Genomic DNA, 13,172 nt, shown 5'->3' on the forward strand with positions numbered 1-13,172 from the left:
ACAGTTTAACTTTATCTACTTGGTCCAAAACCTCCTCTACTGATACTTCAGTGTGGGGCAGGTCCTCAGGTTGTCACCTACGATTAATGGCACAAGTGTGGGGATCTCTCTCTCAGGTCTGCAGAGACTAACACAAAGAATTCATTTATCTTCTCTGCAGCAGCTTTGTCTTTCCTGAGAGCTCTTTTTATAGAATCCTAGGGTTGGAAGAGATCTGAGGAGACCATCTAGTCCAGCCCCTTGCCCAAAGCAGGACCAACCCTAACTAACTCATCCTAGCCAGAGCTTTGCCAAGCTGGAATTTAAATCAAGCATCCTGCCTGGACCTCAGTCACCCTGAATTTCATAGTAGAAGTTCTTGACTCATTTCTGACAGTCAAGAATCCTTCCCTCTTAGGAGAGGACAGTTTATTTCTTGTGTCTAAATGACCACCTGTGATGGGGTGAACGAAGCCCTGATGCCCTCGACAGGAAGCGAGTGACTCTGCCACACCCCTTCCCAGAAAGGGGAGCAGACAAGACGTCCTCCAGAGAGGATAGACCAACTGTTTCTGCAGCAGCCAATCAGGGCCCAGCAGGCCAATATAAAAGAAGCTTCTGGTCTAGGGACAGGCAGTTCCATTCAGGAGCTTGATCCAGGCAGATTGCTATGCTTTTGGGGAGCCCAGCAGCACTTGAGCAGCCCTGAGTGTGAGCTGACCTTAGACCTGGGCAAGACCCAGGCCCTTTGGTCAGAGACTGGCCACAAACCTACTAGAGGACCTGACAGCACCCTGGACAGGGTGAGTCAGATCCCAGAAGACAACAGGCAAGACTGAATGCAGTACCCTTAGCTGCAGAGGGGTGCTCAAGTGTGGGTGGGCCCTGTCATGCTGTCCCTCTGTGACTTTCGGGTGGGAAGCTGCTCCGCCTGACCTGCTGCACACTCTCCCCAGAGGGGCGTGTGCTGCATGCATGCTCACCAACCATTGCCATGCTGCTGCAGGTAGTGATGCCAAAGAACAGCTGGACGCTCAAGGCGGAGAAGAGCAGCTCCCATCAGACAGCAGCAGGTCACAGGACAGTCCCCACCAGGAGAATTCCCCTTGCTGTCCCTGCCCTGGGAATTGTAGACCCCTGGACCTGCCCCATGGTGTGGCGCTCACCTGGGACCAAGGGAGAAGGACTCCTCAGCTCCACTGCAAAGCTTGGTTGTTTTTTGACGGTATCTAAACAATTTTATGGACAGGCCAATTTTTGCTCTTTTTCACAGACTTCCCTGGCCATCCTGGAGAACAGCCTGGCTGCGTCCCCTTTGGAACTCTCCTCCAGGTAGTTGAAGGGTGACATCTTTTTAGCAGCTTGAGCCCCATTGACTGTTTGGGAGGCTCCCTGCTTCTTATGTACTTAGGGATTGTGGGGAGGGGGGTTGCTAGTTCGTGTGCCCCTAGCTACCTTCTCTTCAAATGCTTTCTGGCCTGCCTCATGATCCTTTCACAATTGATTTGCCAGAGTTTGTGCTCCTTTCTATTTTCCTCACTCAAATTTGACTTCCCCTTATCAAAGGATGCCCTTGTGTGCTAAACAGCAGAGGACAATGTTTAGGTGGCAATTTTTTTTTGTCTTCTTGCAGTTTTTTATGTCATGAGTACATTTAGTTTGAGCCTCTGTTATGGAGTCTTTAAATCATACCCATGCAGCTTGCAAGCATTTCACTCTTGTGACTGTTATTTTAATTACTGTGTAACTAGCTCCCTCATTTAGGTGTATTCCCTTTTTGAACGTTAAATGCTCCTGTGGTGGGTTTCTTTGGTATTTTCCCCTCTAAAAGGTGGTTCTGTTTAATTATGTTTTCACTATTGTCGAGCAGTTCTGCTATGAAGTGACCGCTTGGCACAAACCCTGCACGTTGCTTAGAACTAACTCAGGAATTGCCCCTCCCTGGTGGGTTCTGGGGCAAGCTGCAGTCATTCATGCTATGTAGAACTTTTAACTCTGCATCCCTCCGTGAGCTGAGATTTACTCAGTCATTACCAACAAGCTGATGTGACCCATTATCACTGCAGTTTCTGCTTCTTTTGTAGCTGTCAGGACCCTGACAGGGCAGTTGGAACCAACCGTCAAAGCCGTTCAAATCTGAAGCTGAGAGTAGCAGAAAAGTTCATAGTCAGGGTCCAGGCCATGGTCAATACCAAGTGTCCGAGCCAGGGTCCAGTATGGAGGCAAAGTCCAACTCAAAGCCAGGAGCAGGCATTATCATAACAGCTGCAAGAGAGCTACGCTGTTACCTGGAATGCCCTTGGTTTTATATAGGGCAGGGAGCCAATCAGCAGCCATGAGGCGGCTGTCTGTCAGAGCTCTTGGGGGCAGGACTTCCCATGGTCTGTGCCTGTAACTGATTATGGGTGGCAAAGTCCAAGCTGCTTAGTAATTTTGCATATCTGGGGTGCTAGACCTGGAGGGGCCTCTCTGCAGCTGCTTTAATCTCCTTAGTATTCCACAATCATGGTTACCAGCCTGGAATTTCTATCCCCAGAGATGCTGTGGTGTGCTTGGTTTCATATAAGATTTTTGCCTTAAGATCTTAGACTCTGTGCCATTCTAACATATGGTGCCACTCCCTCACCAGCACAAACTACTCTGTGCTTTCTGTGTATTTTGTACCCTAGTATTGTAACAAAATGATTATCCTCATTCTGCCAAGCTTCCACAATGCCTGTTTATCAATATCCTCATTTCTTACCAGCCCCTCTCGTTCACCCATCTTAGTATTTGATTTCTAGCATTCATACATTTTGTCAATGGCCAGTTGCTTCCTTCATCTGTTACATTTCAGTGGGCCTATCTTATATTTCATGCTTCCTTACTAGCTCCTTGCACTTAAGCAGCTTCTTTCCTGCCCTCTTTACTAGGCTAGAGTCCTCCTTAGTAAATCCTGCCCAAACTGTGTGCTCTCCGCACCTTGTCAGCTTTCCCCCAGTGCTTAACTTAAAAAATCCTCTACAACCTTTTTAACGTTACAGGCTTGGTTTGGGTGGAGCCCATTCCTCCTGTATAAGCTTCCCCGCCCTTTCCCAAAAGGCTCCCCAGTTCCTAATAAATCTAAGCCCTCCTCCACACAGTGAAACTCTGCAGGCTTGCCTGTCTAACTGGGCTAGCATGTGGAATCAAAAATATTTCACAGGATGCTGTCATTGAAGTCCTGGTCTTCAATCGTTTACCTAACAGCCGAAATTTGGCTTCCAGGAGCCAAAGTTACTGCTACCTACATATACAACAATCAGTGGCTTCTCCATCACTCCACAATTCTGTCTACAGATCCCACAAGGATTGCTAAGCTTTTCACCTGATAGAGAACCACATGCCGACTTGCCTGTCTTTGTACACCTAGCTACCTAATAACTGAATCCTCCATTACTATTATGTGGCTCTTCCTAATAACTGAGGTCTCTTCTCCCGGAAGCGTGACTTCAATACAAGAGGATACCATGACATCATCTGGAAGGACGATCCCAAACATGGTAGTGTTTCTCTCCACTGCAGTCTGAGGCTCTCCTTCCCCAAGACCTTCAGCTTCCATACCACAACAGAGGCTGGCTCTGCTGTATGCTGGAAAGTTTGTCACACAATCCTAGAGGACTAGGGCTGGAAGGACCCTGTATTTCTTCACACAGTGCACAGACAACCTGCAGAACTCATTGCCAGGGGATGTTGTAAAGGTCAAAAGTACAACTGGTTAAAAAAGTTAAGGTCATGGAAGACAGGTCCATCGCTGGCTATAAACCAGGAGGCTCATGGATGCAATCCCATGCTCCAGACATCTGTGAACCTCCAAATGGCAGAAGCAGTGGGCATTGGCTGCTCTGAGAGAGGATACTGGGCTATGTTCTTATGATCCAGTCCTGTGGGTCTGGGCTGCCTGGAGCCATGGAGCATAGGGATCCAATCCACCAGCTCTGCACCTCTCTGCATCCTGGGGCCCCGGGCCCCACAGTGCTGGAGCTAGCGCCGTCTGCTAGATTTGATCCCAACCTCAGACCAGGCCAGAATTTGTTTCTGGACTTTGACAGTAAAACAATGGGGCCCCGTGGTGAGCTCCTGGCAGGGCAACCCACAGGCTTCCCCTCTCTGCCCTGCCTGGGGGAGTGGCCCAGGGACACATGGCTGTGGTGGGTGGGGCTGGCAGCATTTAGCATTTAGGGGGCTGGGCTGGTTTTAACACCTTTGCTTTGGTGCGTTAGAACTTAAGAATGGCCAGACTGGGTCAGACCAAAGGACCCTCTGGTCTCCTGCCAGTGGCAAATGCCAGATGCCCCCAAGGGACACATCAGTGTGAGATTCTTTTCTCACCACTTTCCCTAGGCTGGCTGGCGCTCTAGTTCCCCACTGGCCCCAGCCCCCATCTTTCTGTCCTTCTCTCACAGCCTGCGGCTCTTCCAGTTGATTTTCTTCCTGTGCCAGCTTGGGCTGTTGGCAGTGTCGCAGCCCGGGCTGCACGGCCTCTGAGCCTTTAGGAAATGTGCGCTGCTTCCATTGTGGAGGGTGGCCAGAGCTGGAAACGATTCCCGTTCCCTCCAGCTGGACTGGGCTCCAGTGGCTTTTCTAACAGATACGGGACCTTGGCTAGCACCAGAATATACCCAGCAGGGTGGGGGAAAGGCCTGGCCTTCATCTCCCAGGTACTTCTGTCTTCCAGCCGAAGGTGCTGCAATGAGAGGTGCTGGGGGTGGGTCTGCCGCACCCCATGGCGTGAAGTGGCTTCCGTCACGTACAGGATTTATAGGCTAGTTTCACTGGCTCTACCCCCGCCTCCTCCGATGCCAACTGCTCCATCCTGCCCCCTTCCCGGGCTTCCAAGTGTTCGCAACAGGGCCCAGAAGAAGCTGCTCGCTTGGGAGCTTGTTCATGGCTCGCAGAACCTCCTTCCCTAGCTGAACGTGTTCAGTGCTCTGGTGTTGCCTGGGAGAGTGTCTGGCCTTCTTCCCAGGCATGCAGCGTGGCCGCCTGGCTAGTGCTTAGCTCTGATCCTGGCTGGGCTGTGGGGTGACATTGGCAAGTTACTGTTTTCCTGTGCCTTGATTTCCCCTCCTGGAGCCCTATGATAATTATTTGACCCTGTGCTGGGGCAGCAACAGCACAGAGCCTGGCTTTACCCGCTCACCAATGTTCATAATGTTCATCCCTACCCTGGGTGAGGACCATGGTTTTATCAGAAAGCCACAGACCTGAGGCCCAGCCTGCTGGCATCTCTGGGAGACGGTGGGGAGGGTGCCTGTCTCCGTGGTAAGGGACTTCTGCCTCTCCGCCTTCCCGGTTCACAGACAGCCTTGGCAGGGTGCCCTGCTGGGCTGGCCGTGATGATCCATCCCCTTGGCAGGGCACGGGAGAGACACCTCTGAAGTTAGCCTGGAGAATCGAGTCCTATTCAGCCATAGGCCCAGATCCCTAAAGGCACTTGGGTGTTGCTGTGCTCAGCCTTGCAATGCCCAACTGATTTAGGAGCTTAAAGCTTGTTTTCGCAAGAGGCTTAGGCACCAACATCCCAGGGATGGCTGAGCCTATCAACACCACTTGAAAACCTGGGGTCAAGAAGGGCTGTCCCAGTGTGAACTCCTGTAGCCAGCCTGCCTGGGGGGGCAGCGTGGGCAGGGGACACTCAGCCTTGCATGGCAGCTGAGGGCTGGGGTAAAAGGGACACACATGCTGCTCGTGAGGCGGCATAGCCAGCCCAGCCCATGCACTTCCCCCACCATTCTGCCGCAGCTTTAGCCCTAAGGCTGGCTTGCTTTGGGATTCAGGACCTATGCTCGTTCCTTCCCCACAGCCAGCCCCTCTCTTGGGCCCCCGGAAGAAGGAGGAAAGGGGAAGGGACTCCAGCAGCTACGTTGGGGGGAATCCCTTCAGCTTCAGGCCTGACCAAGCTGCAGGGCGCCCTGTGGCTTGGGCACTGTGGGCAACTCAGGGCCACACAGCCAGAAAAGGCTCAGACCCCCAAGCCGTGCAAAGCAGGCCTGGGCTGTCACTGGCTGGCTGCTGGAGGGCCTGCCACCAAGGCAGGGGAAGGGCTGGTGCAGGGGCAGCTGCTGCTGCCACACACACAGCTGCACCAGGGCTGGGTCCCTGGAGTGAGGCTGGGGTCGTGCAGAGGGGAAGCTGGCCCATTGTTTCTGGGTCTGGGGAGAGGAACTTGGGGTATTGTGCTCGTTCCTGGGGACGAGCACAAGATAAGAGCTGCCTCTCAGCAACTCTAGTGCCCCTGCATCTTGGCCAACGGCCCTGGCCCCGGGAGCTGCTTGGCGATGGCTTAGCCTTTTGGTTTATGATGCTGACAGGAGTGTGACCTGGCTGGTTCCAGACAGGGCCTGGCCCACAACCCTCTCCTCCCAAAAAAGGCCAGCTTCTGCTATAGCCAGCCAGGCCCCTGCTGAACAAGGCTCCCGGGGAGGGGGGGAGGGCAGTATCAACTCACTTCCCCCAAGCCCCAAAATAGCTTTGATGCCCCTGTGAGAGTGGGTGTCTGAAGGACTTTGGCCTGTGACAGGAATAAGAATGACTTCTCCCATGAAATTCCCAGGGCGCCCTTGAGCCGGCGCCGGCGCCTGCACCCCAGCCCATGCTGGGGACGTAGTTCCCATCGGCTGTCTCTGATTAGTGGCAGGAAGACGCAGTTGGGTGAAGAGTGCCACACTTCACACGCCGCTGCTGTCAGCTGCCCTGCAGTGCGTTGCAAGCACATGCTAAGGCTGCTGATTAGATAGGCCCAATCTGTGGCAGGGCTATTTCAGGCATGTTTCCATTTAGTAAGAGTGCCCACTTCAAGGCCAACACAGTCCTGTCCTGCTGCCCCAACGCTGCGCTCAGCTAACAATGAGACACCAGCATCACACTGGGTTACCATATTTGAACTTGCAGAAAAGAGGACACCTCCAAGAGGGAGTGGATCTGTATCCAATACCCACCCACTCACATCATTCTCAGGTGCATTAGTTATAGTATAACACATTAATACAGCATCCGGGTTCATGAGCTGTTTTTCCCAGGGAATGAAATTATGAAGTTAAACTGAGTTTAAAACGCATTTGTCAGAAGTAAAGAAGCAGTCCTGTAGCACTTTTAAGACTAACAGAATACTTTATTAGGTGATGAGCTTTCGTGGGACAGACCCACTTCTTCAGATCACAGCCAGACCAGACCAGACTCAATATGTAAAGCACAGAGGTCCAAAGCTTGTTATCAAGGTTGGCAAATCAGAAGAGCAGAGGGGCAGCAGGAGAGGGGTGTGGTGTGGTGTGGGGAAATTAAGAGTTAGATAAAACAAAGTATGTAAAAGAGTCCTTATAAAAGGCCAGGTAATTGCTTGATTCAAACCACATGTTAATGTGTCGAATTTGAATATAAATGACAGTTCTGAGCATTCCCTCCTGTAAACAGTTCTTAAAGTTCCTTTTCAGTAAAACACAGACTTCCAGTCATTAATAGAATGGCCCGCTCCATTAAAGTGCTGGCTGGCAGGTTTGTGTATCTGGAGTTTTTTTATGTCTGTTTTGTGTCCTAATATACAAACCTGCCAGCCAGCACTTTAATGGAGTGGGCAATTCTGTTAATGACCTGAAAGTCTGTGTTTTACTGAAAAGGAATTTTAACAACCATTTACAGAGAGAACGCTCAGAACTATCATTTATATTCAAATTTGACACATTAACGTGATTTGAACCTGGGACAACAGCTACCTGGCCCATTATAAGACTCTTTTACATACTTTGTTTTATCTAAATCTTAATTTCCCCACCCCACACCCCTTTCCTGCCGCCCCTCTGCTCTTCTGATTTGCCAACTTTGGTAACAGTTTTTCTGATTTGTCAACCTTGATAACAAGTTTTGGAACTCTGTGCTTTATACATTGAGTCTGTTCTGGTCTGGCTGTGGTCTGAAGAAGTGGGTCTGTCCCTCGAAAGCTCATCACCTAATAAATTATTTTGTTAGTCTGTATTCTATCAAAACAAAAAAGCAGTCCAGTAGCACTTGAAAGACTAACACAGCTATCTCTCTGTCACTATTTGTCAGAACAAAAAGCAGTCAAGTAGCACTTTAAAGACTAGCAAAATAGTTTATTAGGTGAGCTTTCGTGGGACAGACCCACTTCTTCAGACCATGTTCTGGTCTGGCTGTGGTCTCAAGAAGTGGGTCTGTCCCACGAAAGCTCACCTAATAAACCATTTTGCCAGTCTTTAAAGTGCTACTTGACTGCTTTTTGTGTCGATAGTGTATAGACTAGCACGGCTCCCTCTCTGTTACTGTTTGTCAGAAGTGTTTGTTAGCAGCTCCTGTTACAAGACCACTACAATGGAGAGAGCCTGTTTGAATTGCAGCTGCTGAGGATCAGCAGTGTATCTCCAAGACAAGGAAAAAGACACTCTGTGACTCTGGTCTTTCCAGCTACTTTACTCTGTGCTCTGGACAGCATTGGGTGTGTGCTCTCAGTGTCACTGCTTCCCTACAGCCAGGCAGATACTCATGTGGTGGGAGGTGGGGGGATTTTGGATGGGGCTGTCACAGAAGGGAAGGCAAGAAGCATTTTGAAAGATGCAGACCTGTGATTGCAGAAGCCCAAAGCTCAGCAGGGCCGCCCACAGGCAGGGGGTCGGTGTCGAAATGGCTGATTACATTCCAAACGGACAGTGTCTCTTGACACTGCTTTTGAGTGCTGAGAATTGTGGGCTGTACGAAGAAGTTTCTTGTGGCAGAGGCTTTTGCCCGGCTGCTAGGTCAGAGAGGTTGTACTGGAGCCTCTCCTGTGGGTACTGATGAGGTGGTTCCTCAATTCCTTGGCCGGCGCGTGGCACAGTCTCTCCCTGCGATCGGTGTAGGATGTTGAGTGTAACAGGTTTTACGTTCAGTCCCTTGCGTACAACATCCGCCTTTTGGAGCTAGGAGAGGAAGACGATGGCTGTATCTGTGGGAGTCGTTTGGTGCAGCTCAGCCTTTGGCTGGAGCCCGTGATGCTCAGGTTCTGGCACTGCTCTAGCTCATATGATTTGCCCAAGGGTCTGTCAGCTTAGTGAAAGGGATACTCCACTCTACACTGTATCAAATTCAAGTAGACGGGGGGTAGGGGAGCCTTGCACCACGGCCAGACACCCAGAGAGCCAGGGGATGCGAGGAATTCAGGCCGGGGTCAACCTGCTTTATTTTAAGGAGTGATAGAGAATGAAAGCCGCTGATGCGCCTCATTGCTGATTAGGGAGCCGCAGCTAAGCACCTTATTGTCCTGTCTGGACAGTGTACTTAAGGCCTGTGCTGCAGACACATGCAGCTGGAGCTCCTTGTTGTTCTGAAGAGCCTCAGTTATTCTAAGGTCTCCATTCTCCAGAGTTATTTAGACTAGCTGCCTGTGTCAGATTCCAGGAGTGCACCCGCATGTCAGCCGTGTAAAACGTACAGTTGTTGTAGATTATCACGCTTGCAATGCCGAGGCGGGGCTGCCCAGCCGGCACAGGGGTAGGCTTTGTTCTGCTACAACCCCTGCTCTGCTCAACCAGCCTCCTAGATGAGCAAGTTGTGACTGACTCTCGCACACACTCACACAAACACTTGCCTGCAGATCGCAGTGCCCCAGGAGGTGCCCAGGCCTAGGTGGGAGCACAAAGGGGTGGGGGACTCCTCTCCCCACCTTTGGTGCTTTGTGCTGAGTGAGGAGGCAAGTGATGGGGTGCATCCAAGGGTTACATGGCGAGCTGCAGCCGCCTGGCCTGGGCCGTATTATGCACATTATTCAATGAGCGCGTGGGCAGTGATGTATTTGATCACAGAGATCCCTTGAGACCACCACTTGGAGTGCAGAAAATACCTCTGTGCCCACCTACCTGCTCTTTGGGCACCCCGTCACTGAGCCAGAACCTCCATTCTCCCCAGGCAAAGGCGCAGAGTTGGGGTCGTAGCCCACAGCTGAGCGGCACAGACACTGAGATCACCACAGCTGTGGGAAGGCACAGTCATAGGGACTTACCTCAGCACCTAGGTGCACAGTCCCAGTGGGACCTGAACCCCAGAGAAATCCATCGTACTCTGCAAACAAGTTTTACAGAGAGGGCTTTTAAATTGTTTGCCCCCTTTATCAATGACAGAGATATGTTGTGTGCCCCTGGCTCTGGGGCAGCAATTATTTACAGTGGGCTTAGTAATAACAAAAGTGATTTTTTTAAGCCTGAAAGGACTGAGGTGGTTGCAAGTAATAACAGACAGATCAAAGTAAGTTACTACACAAATAAAACAAAACACACCAGCTAAGCCTGAATATTCTTACCTTAACAGTAGTTCTCATCACCTTCTCTTATATGCTAGGCAGCCTCCTAGCTTGGCCTGATCCTTCCTCCAGTTCAGTCTTAGATATTTTCAGCAATCATCTTCAATGGTAGCCAGGGTCTCTTGGCATCCGGCAGCAACCTCTACTGTTTGGTTTCGAGCCTTTGTGTAGATATTGCCCCAGGGGCTTTGTGTTTGAGTGGAAATGTACAGTGTCCAAAATGGGCCCCTGCATTAGGTGGTCTGGTCACACACCTTTGTAGGACCAACCATAGCTCAAGCTCACAGGAGAAGCAAGGCTACTGACAGTTTGTTATCCCAAACACAGGGCCACTAAATTCCTTAAGTATCACTTGTGGGCCCCCCCAACCGCTTTGCCTGTCTAGAGTAGTAAATAGTTCAATAGTACAACTTGGTAGTTGTAACTTCGAGTGGAGGAACAAGACGTGCACACCAATAGACTATATACCCACAGGAGGCTATGAGCTCTCTTGTGCTAGGTTACAAGCAATATTTCACATAATACATATTCAAGTTACTCGTATTCCTATTCATAAGCATATTTCCATAAAGAATATGGGGGTACAATGTCACAGGCTGCCACATTGTCTTGATATGACCTGGTGTCACTGCTTCAGACACTTGGGGAGCATCCTAGTAATGGCTCTGCCATTAGACAAGGCTGTTCTTAAATACCACTAACCTCATAATACAGCTGGAGATGCTGAGGCCTGTCCCAGAGAGAGACAGTGGCAGAACTCAGATGAGCACCAAGTCTCAACAAGCACCCAAGGCCTAGACCGTGGCTGCCTCCAATCTGTAGAATCATAGGTTTGGAAGTGACTTCAGGTGTTCATCAAGTCCAACCCCCTGCTCAAAGCGGGACCAATCCCAACTAAATCATCCCAGCCAGGACTTAAAAACCTCTAGGGATGGAGATTCCACCACCTTCCCAGATAATGCATTCCAGTGCTTCACCTCACTCCTGGGGAAGTACTTTTTCCTAATATCCAACCTACTCCTCTCCTTCTGTAACTTCAGACCATTGCTCTTTGTTCTGCTATCTGTCACCAATGAGAACAGCCTCACTCCTTCCTCTTTAGAGCCCCCTTTCAGGAAGTTGAAGGCTGCTATTAAATCACCCCTCAGTCTTCTCTTCTGCAAACTAAATAAGCCCAAATGCTGCAGCCTCTTGAGTGTTCCCACCCCCTAATAATTTTAGTCACCTCCAAGCAAGTAAAGCCATTTTGTTATTGAAATGCAGTGCTCTAGGTGAGGCTATCCGTGTCCTGCCAGGGAATGCAGGTAGCTAGAACCACACAGTGCAAGTGAAGGATCAGCTGAACCAGAGCATGGTTTGGGAAGCTTTATTTGTTTGGTCGCAATCCCAGTCTCTCTCCCCTCTCCATTCTATTTATACTTTGCCACAGGTCTCATTGCGTGTTAATGTCACAGCACAGGACTGATGGAAAAGGCTAAGGAAACGAAATTACTTTGGGGAAGAAATGACATGCCCCGTTTATAAATAACTCAGGTTTCATTGATCTTTTAGCTGCTCTGTTGGCAGAGTTTCCAATGTCACTGCTCCAGTAATGCAGACAATACTTGGGCATTGTTTTATCCTCAGTTACTGGGAAACGGACAGCACCAGCTGTCGTTCTATCTTTAGCTCATTAGACCACCCTCCAATTGTTGTCCTGCACTTCAAACAATAGGCACACGCATTCGCGGTTGAAGATTGCTGGCCTTACAAGAGCATTTCACGCTGAAATGCAGGCTAGCGACAATAAGGTTCTTTTCATGCCCTCCATCAAGCTGGTATTACACAAAGCAGCGCTCAGAATGTGCGCACTTTTGTGTGCTTGTCTTTTGCATTTCAGGCCTCTCAAAGCTCTGGCTCCCTGTGGATTGATATGCAACCTCTCCTACAAAACCAGCCCAATTGTTTTGGCTTTATTTAGCTGGTGTCAAACATGATGTCATCCTCTCCAGCTCTGCAAGCAAGCTAACGAGTTTCTCATCAAACCCTTAGAGTCCCAAATATCTTCCACTTTAATATCTGACAGCCGGTGCTGAGCCATCAGAGGAATGGCCATTGCAGAGCTCTGTCTCCTGAAGCAGAGGGTTGTTTCTTTTTGCTGGGATGTGCATTTTCCTTTATGGGGGATTTTGGCTGCAGGCGGCATCCTGTGCCGTGTGCGTGTCACCAACTGAAAGAAGGAATCTTCTGGTCATCACCCAGCAAGAGACACCTGTCAGGTCCTGTGGCCTTGGCAGACCTTGGCAATGTCTTTGATGAGCTGTTTGCTCAGATTGTGCATGACTGAGTGTTGGGATTGTCAGGGCCACCCTCTGTGCTGCAGGGTGGCATGTGAATATGGCAAAGCTCACACCCACCCATCGGGCTATGGTACTTAAGACAAGTGGGGTCACGTGACGGCTACTGATTCCTTCCCCATTGCTGCCCACATCGCCTTGAGCGTCCCGTGTCTGCGCACTGGGAGGCCCTTGGAAGCGGATAGTGCAGGCTTTTGCCACACAGCCTGGCTAGCAAGGCGCATTAGCACACAGAGGAGAGGTGAACCAGCACAATGTACTGCTTTTAACACTTTGCTGGGTGCTATTTTTAGTGAATAAAGATAATGTCACAGTTGCTGTTGTTCATCTTTTGTTGCAGATGCGTGCCAAATGCTTTCCATGTCTGCCATATTTGTTTATCATTTAACCTTCCCGGAGCTATTCTGCAGCCCGCTGCGGGTGTAATGGAGATTAGGGGCTGGGTTCATGAGAAGATCCCTGCCAGCAGCCCAGGATTACAGAACAAATGGTTTCAGTCCCGAGGGGGAGGCCGGGGACTGGGGGGAATTACAAGAGACAGATGGAGTTTTTGG

The 13,172-nt window shown here is 50.2% G+C and overlaps 1 long non-coding RNA gene across 1 annotated transcript; it reads left to right on the plus strand.

The window, feature by feature from the left end:
- Positions 1 to 634: 634 nt before the first annotated feature.
- LOC142022337 (uncharacterized) lies at positions 635 to 12,934 on the plus strand. Its single transcript, XR_012647931.1, has 3 exons — positions 635 to 782; positions 1,253 to 1,311; positions 12,162 to 12,934. It is a non-coding gene; the product is annotated as an uncharacterized LOC142022337 (long non-coding RNA).
- Positions 12,935 to 13,172: the final 238 nt, after the last annotated feature.

Source organism: Carettochelys insculpta, chromosome 17 (assembly GCF_033958435.1).
Source record: "Carettochelys insculpta isolate YL-2023 chromosome 17, ASM3395843v1, whole genome shotgun sequence".
Classification (NCBI taxonomy): domain Eukaryota; kingdom Metazoa; phylum Chordata; order Testudines; family Carettochelyidae; genus Carettochelys; species Carettochelys insculpta.